The sequence below is a fragment of the Lates calcarifer genome, linkage group LG19, assembly GCF_001640805.2.
Source record: "Lates calcarifer isolate ASB-BC8 linkage group LG19, TLL_Latcal_v3, whole genome shotgun sequence".
Lineage (NCBI taxonomy): Eukaryota > Metazoa > Chordata > Actinopteri > Centropomidae > Lates > Lates calcarifer.
This window is the reverse complement of record NC_066851.1, coordinates 14,711,813-14,728,483: the sequence shown is the minus strand read 5'-3', so window position 1 is coordinate 14,728,483 and position 16,671 is coordinate 14,711,813. Positions and strand designations below refer to the sequence as shown.

Sequence of the window (16,671 nt, the reverse complement as noted above, 5' to 3'; positions counted from 1 at the left end):
TAGTTTGGTGCAGCAGCAAAAGTAATGTGATTCAACAGCAAAAATGGCTATATGGAACATATAAAATAAGCCATAATATAGCACATAAAATAGAAAACGAAAAAGCAAGAATATCTAAGTATAGAACATGAACGAACTGAGTTTCTGTTATTGCATTAACTTATGGTTTTCACATAGACGGCAAGAACATTTAATCAAAAATACATCATGACATATGTGCTACATATAATATATCTATGTGAATTGAAATGTAATCACTTAGGCTCAAGTTTTTAATCATCATCATCATCATCATTAAATCATCATCATCATCAGAAATCGAAAAATGGAAATTTAATCATCTCAAACATCCACATACTTGACCTTGGAAACAGCATTTTGAGACAAAGACCTTTAGAAACCATAGAAATTATGACTTTTGTCTGTCGTGTGCAAAGGTGTGTTATCGAGCCACAGGATTGGTGTTTTTACACTTCAGATATTTATATATATATATATATATATATATATATATAAAGATATAGTGATCTGATAGAGGTGGGTGTGTTGAACTTTAGAGGTGGACTTGGACAGAGCCAGGCTAGCTGGTTTCCCCCTGTTTTCAGTCTTGCTGTTGCTGCTATGCTAACTTGTACTTGGCTATGGCTAAATATTTACTGTACTGACATGAAAGTGGTATATTGAAAGTGGTATATTTGTCATCTCCTCTCCAGAAGAAGGCAAACAAGTGTACTGTATTTGTAATGATTTTGCAAGCCCTGGCAGCTGATGTTGTCCTTCTGGTGAGTACGTCAGATCAGAAAACGCATATCAGAGCCAAGTGGATCATGATTACAATGAACAGAATTTGGTTCTTGATTAATGGAACAAAATGGAATAGAACAGAAGTGGATAGACCTGAAATGAATTGAGCGTAACAAAATGTCAATCAAGAGCCCAACAGGGCCAAGGCAGAGGTGAACAGCAACATGCAGCATGGCAGCATACAGGAGGTCAGTGGACTCCCTCTGCTAGCTCTGCCTCTCACTGCTTTGTGGATTTCCCTGTGAAATGCTGGATCACATGGTAATCTCAGTTTAATACACAAATCCCCAACCCCAATCCAATCAAACCTAATACCCCCCCACCCCCCTGGGCAGCCACCCACTCTCCGTCCCTCCCATCGCCTCACCGAATGCCACCATCGCTCAACTTTTCTCAGAGTTGGAGCCTCCTTGTCAAGTGTGTGAAAGGATTTAGGTGTTCAGTGCTAGAGTGTGTGCAAAAATAACCACTTCTTATAGAGAGATCTGGATGAGATGGGTGTGAACATTCAATACTACAACACTCTGATCAAAAGATAAACGTGGAGCCAGAATTTAGAGGTTTATTTACATTCACACCAGTGTACACACATGCTCTTAGTAACGGAAATCATGTAATCTTTAAACACACACACACAAACAGGACGAGAACTACACAGGGAGACTGTGTGTAAGTGTGTATCTGTGTGCGTGTAATGCCCAGCCAGCGGTGGTTAATGCTCTCCCAGAGGGTTTTAATCCAGATTATCAGGAGTATAAAGTCACTGAGTCTCCCTCTCAGATGGACCTAGGCTACCCCTTAGTGCATGCACACACACTCTCTCTCTCTCTTTCCCTCCTTTAGTGCTTTTCACACACACACACACACACACACACACACACACACACACACACACAAAGGGAGTCCCTGTTTTGGATTATCCTCTAGGGGGTGCTGTGTATCCAGATAGTTGTTGGCCGGTTGGTGTGTTTTCAGAGCAGACACAGTCGCCTCACGGATGCAGCTCACCCTGCTGCGTAAAGACCTCAAATCAGCTGCACTCAGTTTGACCTATTTCAACATATTCGCAACGTTATTGTTGCCTCATTTGACATTTATAGGATGCCTCCTCCCGAGAGATTCGCCTTTGTCTTACAAAGTGTGAACATTTGATCCTGTGATATAATAATCAGTGCAGACATCTATATCTACACTGTGTGTGACTCTGCCGACAGCCATTTTGGACAGAACCACGCGGCCGAGCTTCCGTCCACCTCAGAGACAGCTGCTCCATCATTTACATACAGCAGTGTGATCTGCATATTGCCCAGTTGGTGTGGATTAATTTCAGCGTGTTTAATCTGATGCTGGAGATTGATGCTTGCAGCAGGGGTAGGCTGCTCTGTGTACGTTTCCTCATATTCGCTCGCTCACTCACACGTCCCGGTGACAGGCAGTCTGATTGGATCACAACCAGTCATTTTCCACTCAAATAGACAACAAATGAAATGTCTCTGCTACATGCAGTGGTGCTGCCTGGTCAATAACCAGGAGGAGCTGTGGCCTTTCCCCTGTTTTTCTTTGTCTGTATATCTACTACACTATCTATTTTTATTTCTTTCGTTCTCTGTCTCTCATCTTCTCTTTAGCTCTGATCTTGCTCTCTCCCGCCTGATCACACACTGCCTCTGCCTTTTCTCTCCCTCTTTCGCATTCCCCCTGCATGCATGTTTCCTGGTGCTCTGTAAATTAGGCTGAAAATGGAAGATTAACCTCTGGAGATGAGAAGCTTCCTTAATGCGCTCTGTTCCTCTCGCTCCTGTTCTCTTTTCAGTAAACCACTGCATTACAGCATTATTTAATGGGAGCATCTAATTGGAATCAGCTGGAACGCAGAGATACTGGGTGGCCGAACCTTTTACTAGGCTGCGAGATTCAAACATGGAGGATTATGCTCATTAAGAGACTGTGGTGCAGAAGTTATTTTGTCTGCAAGTGTATGTGTGTTAAGAAAGACGAGTTGTGTTTGCAGTCGGGGAGGGATACACTTTAGGTGTCCTTAGTCCATCTTAGCTGCAAGTTTGTGTTTTTGTGAATTTGCATGTGCACTATTCATGGATTCCATGAAAAACAGTTCACCTAAAGTGTAATGTGTTGTAATATCCACCAATAATTTGATACATTTTAAAAAATTTTAACCAAAGCACAATTGCTATGCGCTTGTATTATGCTGAAGTATCTGTGTATAGTCATTTTATGGTCCTTTGTTGCCTCATTCTGCCCACCTCAGTGAATTTGTAGAAGCCTGAAACAAGGCTATGCCAGCCAACTTCCTGTATGGTTTACTGGTATACAAGCCTCATCATGACTTCCACTGACAACCGGTAGTAAATACAGTGTGTCCATGTTTGCTGTTCCTTTAAACAATTACAAAGGTAGTGTTTTTAGCAGCTGTGGGCGGCCTCTTCTGTTTTTGTTTTTGTTTTTTTTTTTCAGTGTGAACATTGCATCACATTGCAGTAGGTGTTTCAGTGCTTAAATCAGAGTGTAAAGCCTTCCTTTGTTACCCTGTCCTGTTCCCCTTTTTTCCCTGTTGTACATTTGGTGAATTGAAAGGCAGAACATTTAGTTTAGTGTGAAGCCTGGAAGATATCAGACCAGAGGCCCCTGGACTTACGCCAGCCCCACAATATGAACTTATTTTGTTAAACGCAGTACATGAGCTAAAAGTGAACACACCTTTGCTCTTTTATGCAGTGTTTTCTTTTTTACAATGTTAGTACCACAGCTCTGTGGATGGTCCATCACTTTGGTCCAGACTGATATATCTGGTCCAGATGTCCGTAGTCTTCAGAGGATACAGACATTCATGACCACCTCAGGATGAATTACAAAGACTTTGGAAATCCCCCAGTTTTTCCTTTAGGTCCATCATTAGGTCAAAGTTTCAGTTTGTCCAGTACTTTGGTTTATGACCAAATGCCCGCAAAACTAACGACACCCCCATCAGCTATCTAGCAAATGTTACTATGCTAATGTGCTGAACTAAGATGCTGAGCATGGTATGTTAACTGCTAAGCAGGTTATCATTGTCATTGTGAGTATGTTAAACTGCTGACATCTGCATTTAGCTCATAACACTGCTGGCTTCAGACTCTTATCCTTGTGTCTTTCCCCTGCAAGATTATTTTCGTGGCATTTTGTCTTGTTTTTTGTCTTGTCTATTAGACAGTTGACTGTAGAGACTATAAGGAAACCAATCGAGGACATTGCAATTAACATCATGATGCACAGGTACAGGTGTAGTTAACAGTCCATTGGGTATTTAGGCAATGCGTGAAAGGACATACATTTTGCTGGAGTGCGAATGTAACTATTTTGGATTGAGGTGTTAATATCAGTTAAATGCTTAAAATAATGGGTCAGTTATTTCTCGTTATCTTAATATACGTGCAGAAGCAAACCTTTGGGTATCAACACACAAACACCCACACACATACACATTTGCACACTGCTCTCAGGTTATTACGGGCTGTCATTGTTTAATTCTTGCTCATTAAATGCTCCAGACAATGACAAAGCGCCTCAGTCTCTGACAGGCTCTTTGTTAACCCTCTCCCTCTTATCTCTTTCCCGCCTACCATTCTCGCCCCTCTCTACTCCGCTTTGTATCTATTGTATGACACTCAAGGACGATTTGACGGCGTCCCAAGCCACCACTTAAACATCCCTATTCATCTCAAACCAAAACCTGCGAGAGGGAGAGAAATACCAACTCGAAACGCCGAGAGAACAATTTGCAAAAGCCTTGGACTGTCAGATACCACTTGCCAGTTACTGGTAATATAAAACTTGCACTGATGGAGACGGCGCTGATGGCATTGGCGGCAGCGACACTGGTGATATAAGATGTCATAACCTTGCGTCCTTGCGCCAAATGTTTTAGAACCATCAATCTGTTTGACCTTTTTTCAGGACTCAGGCCCATCATGCACTCAGATCCTTTCTCCCTATTTCTTTCACTCTCCCTAGATCCTGCCCTGACAATGATTGTTATGTGTGTGTGTGTGTGAGAGAGAGAGAGAGAGAGACTGAGGAAGGTGGAGAGACAGAGAGGCTGCCCCTGAGTGCATTCACGTAAGAACCGAGGCCACCTGAGAGCAACGGAGCACAGAATAGTGAAGATGAGAGAAAATGAAGAGACAAAAGCACTTCCCTGGTGTAATTATGCTTTCATTTCATGGCCAAGTATCCACATGATGTGCCCTGCATACAGAGACGCTCATTAGAGTTATTGCACATCTGAAATGTAACTGGCATCTGCCTGTAGAGAGCACGAGTGAAAGTAAAGTGAGGTTAAAATGGCAAAAATAACTTCTGCAAAAGATGTGGAGGTGTGAACTGAGTTTGGGTGTCTCCTCACTTTAGGTGAACTGTGAAGTTTGGCATGCATACACAAAAGCTTTTCCTTGATTATACATGTCACTTTCCTTTTTGATTAACAGCAAAATGCAGTGAATCCACAGGTACTAATATGTTCATAACAGTGATTTTATCAGTTATGTGCTTTATTTTATGCCAGCAATTGTTTTTATTTGAAAAAGAGTCTTCTACTTCTACTTTCAGAGAGTAAATATCTCATTTTTTGGATCAGAAACGTCTCTTCTGTGATGCTCATGAAAGGAAAACACTGCAGCAAACAACAAACCTTCTCAAAGCATTACCACAAATACAAACAAAGCTCAGAGCGAATCCGCAGAACTTAAGTACTTCAGTGCAAAATTCCCACTGCATCCCCTCTGCTAGTAAAGCAGCGGCATCCTGATGCTTGGATCAATGTTGCAACAAATAACTTTAATACGTCTGACTGTGAGCGCTGTCGTGCCCTACCTGACGCACTGTTGAGGGGGAATGGGATGCTAATGTAGTTAAATCTGCACTCTCATTACTGCAGCAGGGACTCACTTCATTAACAGCCCCCTGCTAATGTGTCACTCTACTTTTTGTGCTTTTATGTATGTGTGTGTGTGTGTGTGCCAGTTTCTGTGTGTCATGTCAACATGAGACATAAAAAGATGGTGGCAGAGATAGAAAGATGATTTGTGTGCATGGATGTATATGTGTGTCTGTCTGTGAATGCAGACAGGAGATGAGGCAAAATAAACAGACACCTGTGAGCCTGTGCTCTTGCAACAGGGGGTGACATGAGTATTAAAGGAGCTGTAAGTACCTTTTGCTATTGCTATGTAGCCACGGTTAGCATTAATAGCTGTTTACTTAGCAGTTTAGAATAAGTGCTGTGAATTCAGCATTCGCAATGCCGAATGTTAATGCTAGTGTTTTGCTTCTATTTCCATCAGTTATTTTCTTCTACTGAAGTTAGCATGCTAAGCGGCTAGTCCTGGCCCATTCTCTTCAGCAATTTTCTTTAGCGTCCAGTCAAGAGGTAGTAGCGACTGGGCAGAAGGCACATATAACCTCTTGTCTTGTAAATGCAACGACATCTGAAGCTCTCGGCAAGCGACCATCACCACCAACACCCATTCCCGGCAAGCAACCACGTTCGGCTGCAGAGAAAACTTACGTATAGCTCCTTTAACTGGATGTGCAAAACATAAAACTCTGAAACTGATCAATCCCAATTTCAACTATCTCACATTTTTAAAACCGTTCTCTAACTTTCTGCTGTTTTTCATCTTCGTCTCCTCCTCCGTGGCTCATAGAGATTTAATAAGGAGAATCAATGAGGAATAATGGTTTCTACCTGGATTCACCTCATCATTATACTTTATGGAAAGAATAAGGGCCACTAATATTTTGTACATGCTGTATCGGTGTCTATAAGGAGTTTCTTTTCCTCAGCAAGGCCCTGGAGTGGTTTTTACAGCACTTGGAGGAGGTTTACTGTCAGTGACACATCCTGGGTAGCTTCTGTGCCTCACCTTCCTCCCCCGATACACTGCTGCTACTTGCAAACTTCACACACACACACACACACACACACACACACAAACCCCTCTCACCAGTGTCTGGGATTTCAGCAATTAATGGGGCGGTAAATGAGATTGTTACTGATGTGTGGTAGCGAGGTGAGCGAAGGTGTGGAGGTGATGGAGGGAGACAGGAAGAAGGCAGAGGAGAGCCGGAGGGAGGCAAACGCTGTGAAGATGTTGTGATGCAAATTAGAAACTTTTGCATGATTCAAATTTGGGTTAAAGTTCTGAAAATAGATTTTTATTTAACTCTCTTATCCAGGCAAAGCAGGTATTTGAAGAGCCTAAAAGTGGAGAATGCTTTTGTTTGCTCTGCATGGATGCAAATCCTTGCCAATCAGATATACATGTATATCATCCATCAGCAATGTTAAAGGCATTATCATAAATAATTTGGAAATTAAGTGTTGAAATCTAGCTTCCTGCTCAATCCACTTTCCCTCAGCTGCTGAATTCTGCTCCAGTTAGTTACTTCTAACATTTCCTGAAATGTCTTGTCAAACCCGAGAGAGCAGGGGTGTATTTGTTGGTTCTACATGTAGCAGTAGAGTGATATGGTAAGAGCAAGAGCATGAGGTTTCCCACTAAAGAAAAATCAATTTCCAAATCTCTTTAAACCCAAAATGCAATATGTGTTATGGCTCCACTGCCTTATGGCCTTGTTTTCTATTTTCAGTGGAGAAATTAGTGTCTTCATTGATGGATTTCTGCATGTATGAGAGATGTAAAACAGTAAATGTAGCAAAAAGCTGTTGCTTTTAGACTCTAAAGGACTGACTCTTTATAAAACTGATGGTTACCAGCAGTGTTTTGGATTTTTCTACTACTGCTGGGAATATCTGCCCATGACATGATTATAGTATGTTTACAGTTGGCCAATAAAATGCACCAATGAATGAAGGATACAGTTTTTCCCCTGAAAATTATAATTGAAGGACAGAGTTGTTCTACAATGATCACCAAATTACTAAACCTCCTCACCAGTAAGTTCTGTAATACTGCCTCTTGGTGGCACATCCTATTGTCCTTTTAGACAGATACATATTATGACCCACATCCTCTGGCAGAGAGACTGATTTAAATTGCTGATTGCCTCTGCTTCTCCATTTGTCGCTGCTTCCTTGTTACTGAACCTCGGTGACTGCAGCAGTGGCCCTGGAATACCATCCTCCAGAGGCTGAGAGAGGGGCACAAGAAGGGAGGGTCGGCCCTGTGTGACGATGCCCCCCCCCCCCCAGGGGCCTATTTTTCCTGCAGGCCTGCAGGTGGATGGTGCATCAGGAGGAAAAGTTATCCATTTATATCACTTAATCCAGAGGACACACTATTAGAGCTCTAGACGGGGAAGGAAAACACACACTCGTACGTGCCTGGGCACTTGTATACACACACACTCATGCACGTCAGCAGCAAAACACATTCACATAGTTTGGAGCCACATACACACACACAAGCACACATATGAAGGTGCACACCCATTCATACACACACATGCGTATGCATACAAGCATTAGCACACGTATATATGGATCTGTCACAGACGGCACAGTCTTGTAAATCTTATTAATGCTTATATGAGTGTGTGTGTGTGGATTGGTGTGTATGTAAATGTAGTATGAACATGTAATTTTCATGTCATTAGTCAAGGTATAGATTTGCATAATCTGCCATGGCTTCCATCCTTTCACACACCTTGTTTGTTATATAATATTTTATGATCTGGCTCAGCCAACTGTGAAGCAGTTTTATTCCATATTATTGTAAAGGTGGCATACAGTTTTCAAAACACATATATCAGTTTTTCATTGGGTGAAAATTTGTTTTTATTACATACCCGCATACAACGTTCAAATGTGTTAGCGAGTGTAATAACGCATAATGTGTAGTTGAGTGTGTAATGTCTATTGAGCGCAGCAACAGTTTGTATGATGTATCTGAAGCAGCAACACGTGTTTGTCGCATGTGGCATTTAATTTTTCTATCATGACTGTGCAGCAGAAGACAACCCCCCGCCCGCCCGTTCCCTCTTTGGATGTATGGCTGGCAGTGCTGGTTGTTTTTTTTTTTTGGTCACCGTGTCTCTCAGTAATCTGTGGGACTGCACACAACAAATGTCTTCAATCTGCTGTCTAATCACGGCTCAAACCAGGAGAACAATAACATGCTGACATCATACAGCAGATTATGGTGAATCTGCTCTGCTCTCACAGGGCTCCTCCGATCTGTTCCACCACCGCTACTGTTGACACACTGCAGGGCATAGCACCAGAGCAGATACAACAAAAGATTCTCAGTTTGGAGTTTTTATTTGCTGACTTTTAAAATAACTTGTTACTTTTTTGGTTTCAAGTTGATGTTCTTAACTGTGAATCTCATCAACAGCAAATGAACCACACTATCTTTGAGAAACTAAGGCGTCATATTTTGCAAATAGCAATTATAATAAACTGGATTTCAAGCTATGTAATTTAGGATGAAAAACAGCCGTAAAACTGAGCCTGAGAATAATTTCACCCACTGGTTTTGTCATTATTCCCACAAAGATGGCAGTGTTGGTTTTGACGTTCCATTTACAATGGGCTCCTACTGTGGCTGAAAACACAGTTCATTTACATGCACTTATCAAACTCGAACACGCACAAAATGAATGAGAGCCATCCATGCATAATACATTTAATATTTAAAATGACTGGAACCATATTTTATCTATATGACCACGCCTTTGGCATATAACAACCTTTCCAATCTCAGCCCTAGCAGAATCCAGCTGTCACTCAAATGATATTATTACTGCCGTATTTTTGCAGCCAGGAGTAGAATCAATTGGGTACAGTGCAAATGATAATGATATAATCAATATGCACCGTGTTCTGTGTTTTAGATATGGCATTTAATCAGACTAATGACTATTCTTTAAAGTGGGTAAGTGAAGCACGATGACACATTTCAAATGCTGCAGTTGTCCTCTCTCGCTCCGGGTTTGCCTTGTGCAGAGAATTGAATCTCTTCAACTGAACAAATTGACTGTATGCGGTGAGCGAGGCAGCACTGTGACCTTTTCCCAAACAGTTCCACAGTACAGCCGAGCTCCAGTTTGATATCCACTGTGTACAATTGAAAAAGATACCGGTTGAATAGGCAGCCCGTTCCTCTGACTGTACCGCAAATAAATCTATATGTCCTCTCTCCTGCCCCTCTCATACCTTTCTGAATCTACTTGTAGGGGAGACCCCAACCAATAAAACCTGATCTTCATAAGTCTTGAGGGGAGAGGCGGGCTAAGTTTGGGGAAATTGCTGCATGAAAAAAGCAATATATGGCTTAAAGATAAGAGAGAGCAGAGGGACTGGCTGAGGATATTGCCTGCTTAAGGCTCTGATTTACAGTCAGGATACAGAGACAGGAATGAAGGGGACAAGGCCCTGACCTAACTGGCTGTTGGCCGCAGAAACCAGTAAATGGATGGTAATCACAAAATTTCCATACTATAATGACATATTGGTGAGATTATGGATAGCTGACTGACAGATTGTGACTCAAATTATTTTAAAATGAAATGACAGCTCACTCAAGAGTGACATTGTTAAGAGGCAGACAAGCCTTAAAGGCATCACTTCTTCATATGTCAGCTTCTTCAATTCCTCCACCACCATCTCCATCCACCTGTCCATATCCCTGCACTACCATCCCCATCCTAGGTAGTAGCCCCCCCCTCATCCCTTCTCAAAGATGGAGCAGACTTCGATCTGACATCCTACAAACATCCAGTGACGACCAAAGAGACAGAAATGAGGAGCGAAATGGTTTCATACTCCGGGCCAAGCCCAAACGTCATCTGACTTAACACGAGACAGGTTTGGAGAGGTGTCAGGTTCTTCAGCCCGCGACGTATTTCTCACCATTTCTCTTTCTCTCTCAGCTGTATATTGGATAATAAATGACATGACATTCAATCAGCATATTTCTACATTCCCATGATGTGTAGATTTGTGTGTGTGTGTTCTCTGTGGGTCATGTATATGTTGCAAAGTTGATTGATGGATGGATGATGACAGGACTGTCATGCAAGAGTTGTCATGCATTTTCATATTTGTCTGCCTGGAAAATGATGCATGCCTCAAAGTCCTCCCTTCTCACGCGCACACACACACACACTTGGAAATGCACAGAGATCTACACTTGCACACATGAACACATAAAATACTTGCTCCCACAAAGACATACACTGTTTTGTGGCTGTTGTGTCATGCTGGGTGATGTGTTAGCGCTGTGTTAGCTCCCAGTGGCAGACAGGACTTGTCCATAAGGCAGGAGACTCTGCCCCGGGCAGGAGAGAGCAGATAACTGAGTGAGGGGAGGGAGCGAGGGAATAGGGACAAGTGACAGAAAAAAGGAGAGGAAGGGGAAATGGGAGATGCATGGACTACAGAGCGCCAGGCAATCAAAATGAAAAATGCTAAAGGGACATACAGCTAATAAAAATAAACTTGGTTTGCTCTTGGTTTTGAGTTTAAACAGTTCCGACACACATCTCAGCCACGTTGTGAGCTGTCCCAGACACTGTGGGAGTTTGAAATTTGCGTTTGCAAAATTTGATTTTAACAAGAGTCAAGCTACGCTTGTAGTTGGAAATGAGTCTGAGATGGGAGACGAACAGTATCCAATTATAGTACTACAGGAAATTTGTGGCAGAAGGAAGAGGGAGGAAGCAAACACATGCACAGTGACATCTTATGTGATTTTATTTAAATTCATGATGAGTAGATCTCTGAAGTTATCAAGTAATCAGTACATCTCACTTGCTATCAGTTGTGCAGCCCGATGTCAAAATGACAGGTGCATACACAAACTAAGCAGAGGAAACGATGCAAGATAACAGATGCCATTTTACTACTTATATCTTTTATGGCATTTTAATGCTGGTTTATCATTTACAGGTTATGCCTCCATGGGTGCCGCCATTATTGTGTGATGTCAAACAACTGCCTCTCCATGAAGCTGTGGGTGGATGGAGGGTAAATGGAAGTAAGTAGGAACAACTTTGAGTAGCGTTCCATTGTACTTTTTCCAGTAGGAGGTTGGTAAATCTTGACTTCCGAGTTGTGCAGAGCGCATTACTAGACTCTACCTGACCAGGCCTACATCTTTTAAATTGAAAATACCCAGTTCATAACACAGACTCTGTTAGACTGTTATCCACTCCCTCCAGACCCAAAAAATATATTATAGAACTGTTTTCACAGGTTGATGATGTGATGAGTAAACAAATCTTCATGTGTTAAAATGGTGGAGTTCCCCTTTAAATAAAAGACACAAAGAAAGACAGAGGCCATAGTGACAGCTTTCTGTCTACTCTCAAACCGGTAGGTAAACACAGCAGCCAATCACAGCCCTGCTCACCACCATCACTTCATCGAGAAGCAATCTGGATCAGCTCGACTCAGTCAAGAGGTCTATGTGTTAGACCATCCTGCTCTGAGAACTGTTAGCTTTACGCTGCGTATTGCTGAAAACACATCAGCATCCCAGACACCTCATTACAGTGATCTCTCTCTCTCTCTCTATCCCTTTTTCCCTCTTCTTCTCTGTCTCACTCTCCCAGTCGCCGTCTCCCGATCTTTCTCCTGCTCCCTCACGAACACACACACACACACACACACACACACACACCGATACTCATTACAGCCATCCTCATTGTCCAGGAGGTGGAAGCGATAGCTTTTTTCTAGTTATTTCTGTCACCCCTTTGCTTTGCCAGCTCTTGGGCTCCTCTAAGATAATACCCATTTATCCCCCTGGGTGTTTGCACAAGCGATTCAGGTTAAGTGACTTGCTGAGAGGAATGACAGACAACAGCTTTCCTTTATTTAAAGAAAATTGGATTCATCAACCACTGCTTAATGGTCGCATTCAAGCTTTTGACTACACTCCATCTGACACATTAGTAGGTGTTTGTGGTGTGTTTATCAGTGTGTTTGCTCACATGTATGCTTGAATAAATGCTTAAACCTTATGATCTCAATAAGGGAAGCCGGCTTTAGAAGAATATGCTATTGGTTTCTGCTATCAGTGTACAACAACCATAAAACCTGAAGCCTTTACATCCCTGAGCCTTGTAAAAATCACTCTCTGGGTTCCCCATCATAAACTAGAGCAATAAATAGCCCCATCTACACTATGCTAATATGCAGGCTTTTTGCATGTTTTCACCTATTTGCATGAAGTGTATTTTAATGTCCTTTACTGGAGAACTTGAAGGGCAGCAGCAGATCCCAAGGTCATTTTAATAGGATATTTTAATGTAGCCTCTCTTTAGGCTGCTGTAGAGGCACAGGCATCTCCTTACTTCATTAGTTTTTTATTCTCTTCTTCCTTTTTCTTCCCCTTGCTCCCTGCTCCCTCTGTCTTTGAGAGAAATCTATTATATCTATCATGGCATTTCTGGGCCCGGTCAATTACATGTGAAATTTCCCATTACTGCTTTAGAATAACCTGTGATCAAAACACAAGGCTATTAAACATAAGGTTAAAAGAGACAGGAAAAAGGAAATGAAATGTGGAAAGCTAGAATGAGCCAAGTGTACACAAGTGACACAAGTGAAATACTGAGGGATTAAAATACTGTTACAGATGCGTCACCAAGTGTCTTTTTTGACCTTTGAAGCCTTTGTACATGTCCACACATCTAACCACCTATTACAGTGTTGCTAGTCTTGCTACAGAGTCGCAGCAGATTATGCAAAATGTGCCATGTTAACAACATTTAACAAAAACAGAAAAAAATGACGTGATTCTCAGAAACAAATCTGAAACATTTATAATCTGCTGGTATTCTGTTTTAGGGTAACGCTAAGTTTTGGGGAATTTTGTGGTGAGAGCAGTGACACTCAATCATGTAGTCTACATGTGCAGGCAAGAAAATCAAAATGAAGAGCTAAAAGTGGCTAAAACCTGCAGAACTGTAGTACTGGATATTGTTTTCAGTGGGTTCAGCAGTACAAGAGATCCTTTCAAAGAGTCATTACATTCAAGTGTTGCAGTAACATCATCATCAGAAATATTACTTCTTGGAACTTTAAAGATCAAATCCTGAATGATTTGTTGGTACTGTCTACTTTATCTGATTTATTTGATGCGTGCTTCTTTAAAATATACTCAACTAAAGCCTCTGTCAGTGTAGAAATACAGAGGATAATGAAGTAGATAATGTTGTTTTGGACCAACACTGAAATAATTTATCCTCAAAATACTTCCATGGATGGACATTTGATGTTTTCTGGTGCAATACAATACCTTGTTAAATGCAAAAGAAGGTTCAGTTGTGTTTGGTAGTGTTCATTCTTTCATTTCACACATCTATAGGTAATACTGTGTCTAGACTAGACTCTATACTGACTACAAGTGAAGAGATATGATTAAACGGAAGTAAAAATGTTTCTAAATAAGGAAATAATAAGAAAGCCATATTACAGCTGAATCCTTTTCCAGTCTATTCCTCCCATTCTTTAACCTGCCCACCTATCTAGTGGGTGTTGGATGGTGAACCATTTCATTCTAGTTTGTTTCACCGGTGGAAGGGCTCTCTCATTGTAATTAGTTTCTGCGGGACAACAAACCGTCAGAAGTGTGTGCCTTGTTTCTGATTTATGAAGCATTTAAAAGGTTGCGGGGGGGGGAAAGACAAAAGGCTCCCGACTAAATAAAGCAGGCCTCAAGCTCTCGAAAGCCAATGTCAGGAAGAGAGAGAGGGGGAAACTGAGAGAGGATTCGTGATTAACTTTCATTTCCTATGCCTTATTATTCCTTCCCCAAATGAAATTTCAGAGGAGGAGATAAATCTTCTGGCAGTGCCCGGTTTCGTGCACCTAACGTCCAGGAATAGCTGCTGCTCGCCACTGCTCAGCTTATCGCTTTAAATTCACAGCAAACTAGCTGTCTACCTTGCCCCAGCAATATGAAAGCCTGCGTTACTTTAGTGTGTGTGTGTGTGTGTGTGTGTGGATAAGAGCGTGAGGGGAAGGAAATAAGGTCGTCAGTCAGTCTACCTCAGGTTGATATTTATAGATATGGACGGTGCATTTATGTGTGCATGTGTGTATTGGTCTGTGTATGTCCATATGTGATATGCATGCAAGTCTGTTTGTGTGTGTGTTTGTGTGTGTGTGTGAGGCTTCAGTAATGGTTTACATAAGGAGATCAATAGAATTGAAAGCATGAATCACACAGCCTTTTAATCACATTCCTCTCAACCGATTCCTAGATGGACACATGGATAAGTAGATATTGATGTCACGGCTCAACCATCCATCCTGCTCATAATTCTATTGTAGTGGAAAGGCCGGCTGTCCATTGACTCCTGTAACCATCAGCTCCCCTCACATCTAGAGCCAAAAGGTAACGACCACTTTCCTATTTCTCATTTATTCCAACCAAAGACTCGGACTTACTCTAATACGCTGACAGCAGGTCTGCAGCTTGAAGTCATTAACGCTTTTCCATTAGATTTGCTAGATGAGCACATTTAATATGTGATATTGCAAAAGAGGTTTTGGGCATTCACCTTCACATATAACTTTAAAGGGGATGACTCGACTCCAAAACAACGTCTCAGCCTTTGCTGCATCACTTTGGACTGTTCCTTTTCAAATCTGGCTCTTCCAAGTCTCCTAACTTAATGGGAGTGCAGCATTAAATTGAAGTGCTCTTGTGAAAGTGCTGCATCATACATTATTAAACATCAATATATCAGTGTCAGATTAATAATGATACATTGGTGTAACTGTTGCAAAAATAAGACCGTGGCCGAGATGATTGATAGTCTTGATTTGGTTGTGAAATTCACATAAACTCCACTGGTTCCCGTCACACACGTGTCAGTCCTTACGGCAAGGTTGTCGTCGTCTGAAGAGGATAAACAATCTCAATCATGGGAGTGAGTTTTTCATCAGCCTTTCACTTATTCCACCATCTGCCATCCTGAGAAACTCTCAAAGATGTTGCTGTTTTTTGAAGGAAGAACAAAAACCAACTTTTCATTCAGTGTTGTGAAACAACCAAACATGCAGGTCTTGAACAAACACCCAAACTAGCGCAGAGCACACTGCCAACCTTCTTAACGATGGTCGAGCTTGTTAACAATAATTATATTGGCGCAATCATTACTGCAATTAATGTTCTAATTACTTGTTTATCTAAACAGACTTCCATGATAAACCACAATTAGATTTTAAATCGGCTGATTTCTATTGTCTGGAATTATGCAGGTGATTACTATATCCTGCTATACCTCATTCATGCTTAAAGTCAGCATGATGCTGATTAGGCCTTGCCGGACTTCTCACATTTGATTAGGACTCTATTGTAAACATTGAGGAAAAACATAATCAAGCCACTGTGACGAACAGTCATCATGACCCTTTGGAAATTCAGTGCGTCCAGTTTAAGGTTGGGAAGTGTTTGCCCAGTCCCTGCTTCATCAGGACAGTCACATGTCCCATCTTTCATTGATATTCATGATGCCTGAGACTGAGCCATTTGTTCACTTTTCCGTGCCAACTATGGTCCACCCACCAGTTATGAAAATTTATGGGTATGTTTGGAGACCATAGAGACTCATTATACTATCAAGGAGAACCAGTGGACCAAGCGCGTGTCCTCTCTTTGTACCTTTTGAATTATCTATCTCGCTTCATCCTCTGGTCTGGTTTGGTCCGCACTTACTGTAACACAGGTTTGTGTGCTCGCTCATACTGCACTGGTACTTCTGCAGTGGGAGGACATCTCACACCAACAGGCAGCTCAATCAGATGTGTGGTAATACATTCTGCTTTGCATTATTTCACTGTAATTACAGGTTTGGAGCAGAGCCGTACATGATCGGTGCTGCAGGTGGTAA

At 41.7% G+C, this 16,671-nt stretch overlaps 1 long non-coding RNA gene across 1 annotated transcript in view; it reads left to right on the top strand.

Moving 5' to 3' along the window:
• The window catches only part of LOC127143624 (uncharacterized), a 40,001-nt gene that overhangs the window by 12,397 nt on the left and 10,933 nt on the right, over positions 1 to 16,671 (top strand). Inside the window, exon 3 of the long non-coding RNA XR_007815196.1 lies at positions 11,714 to 11,801. This is a non-coding gene — a long non-coding RNA (uncharacterized LOC127143624). The remainder of the gene's footprint in view (positions 1 to 11,713; positions 11,802 to 16,671) is intronic.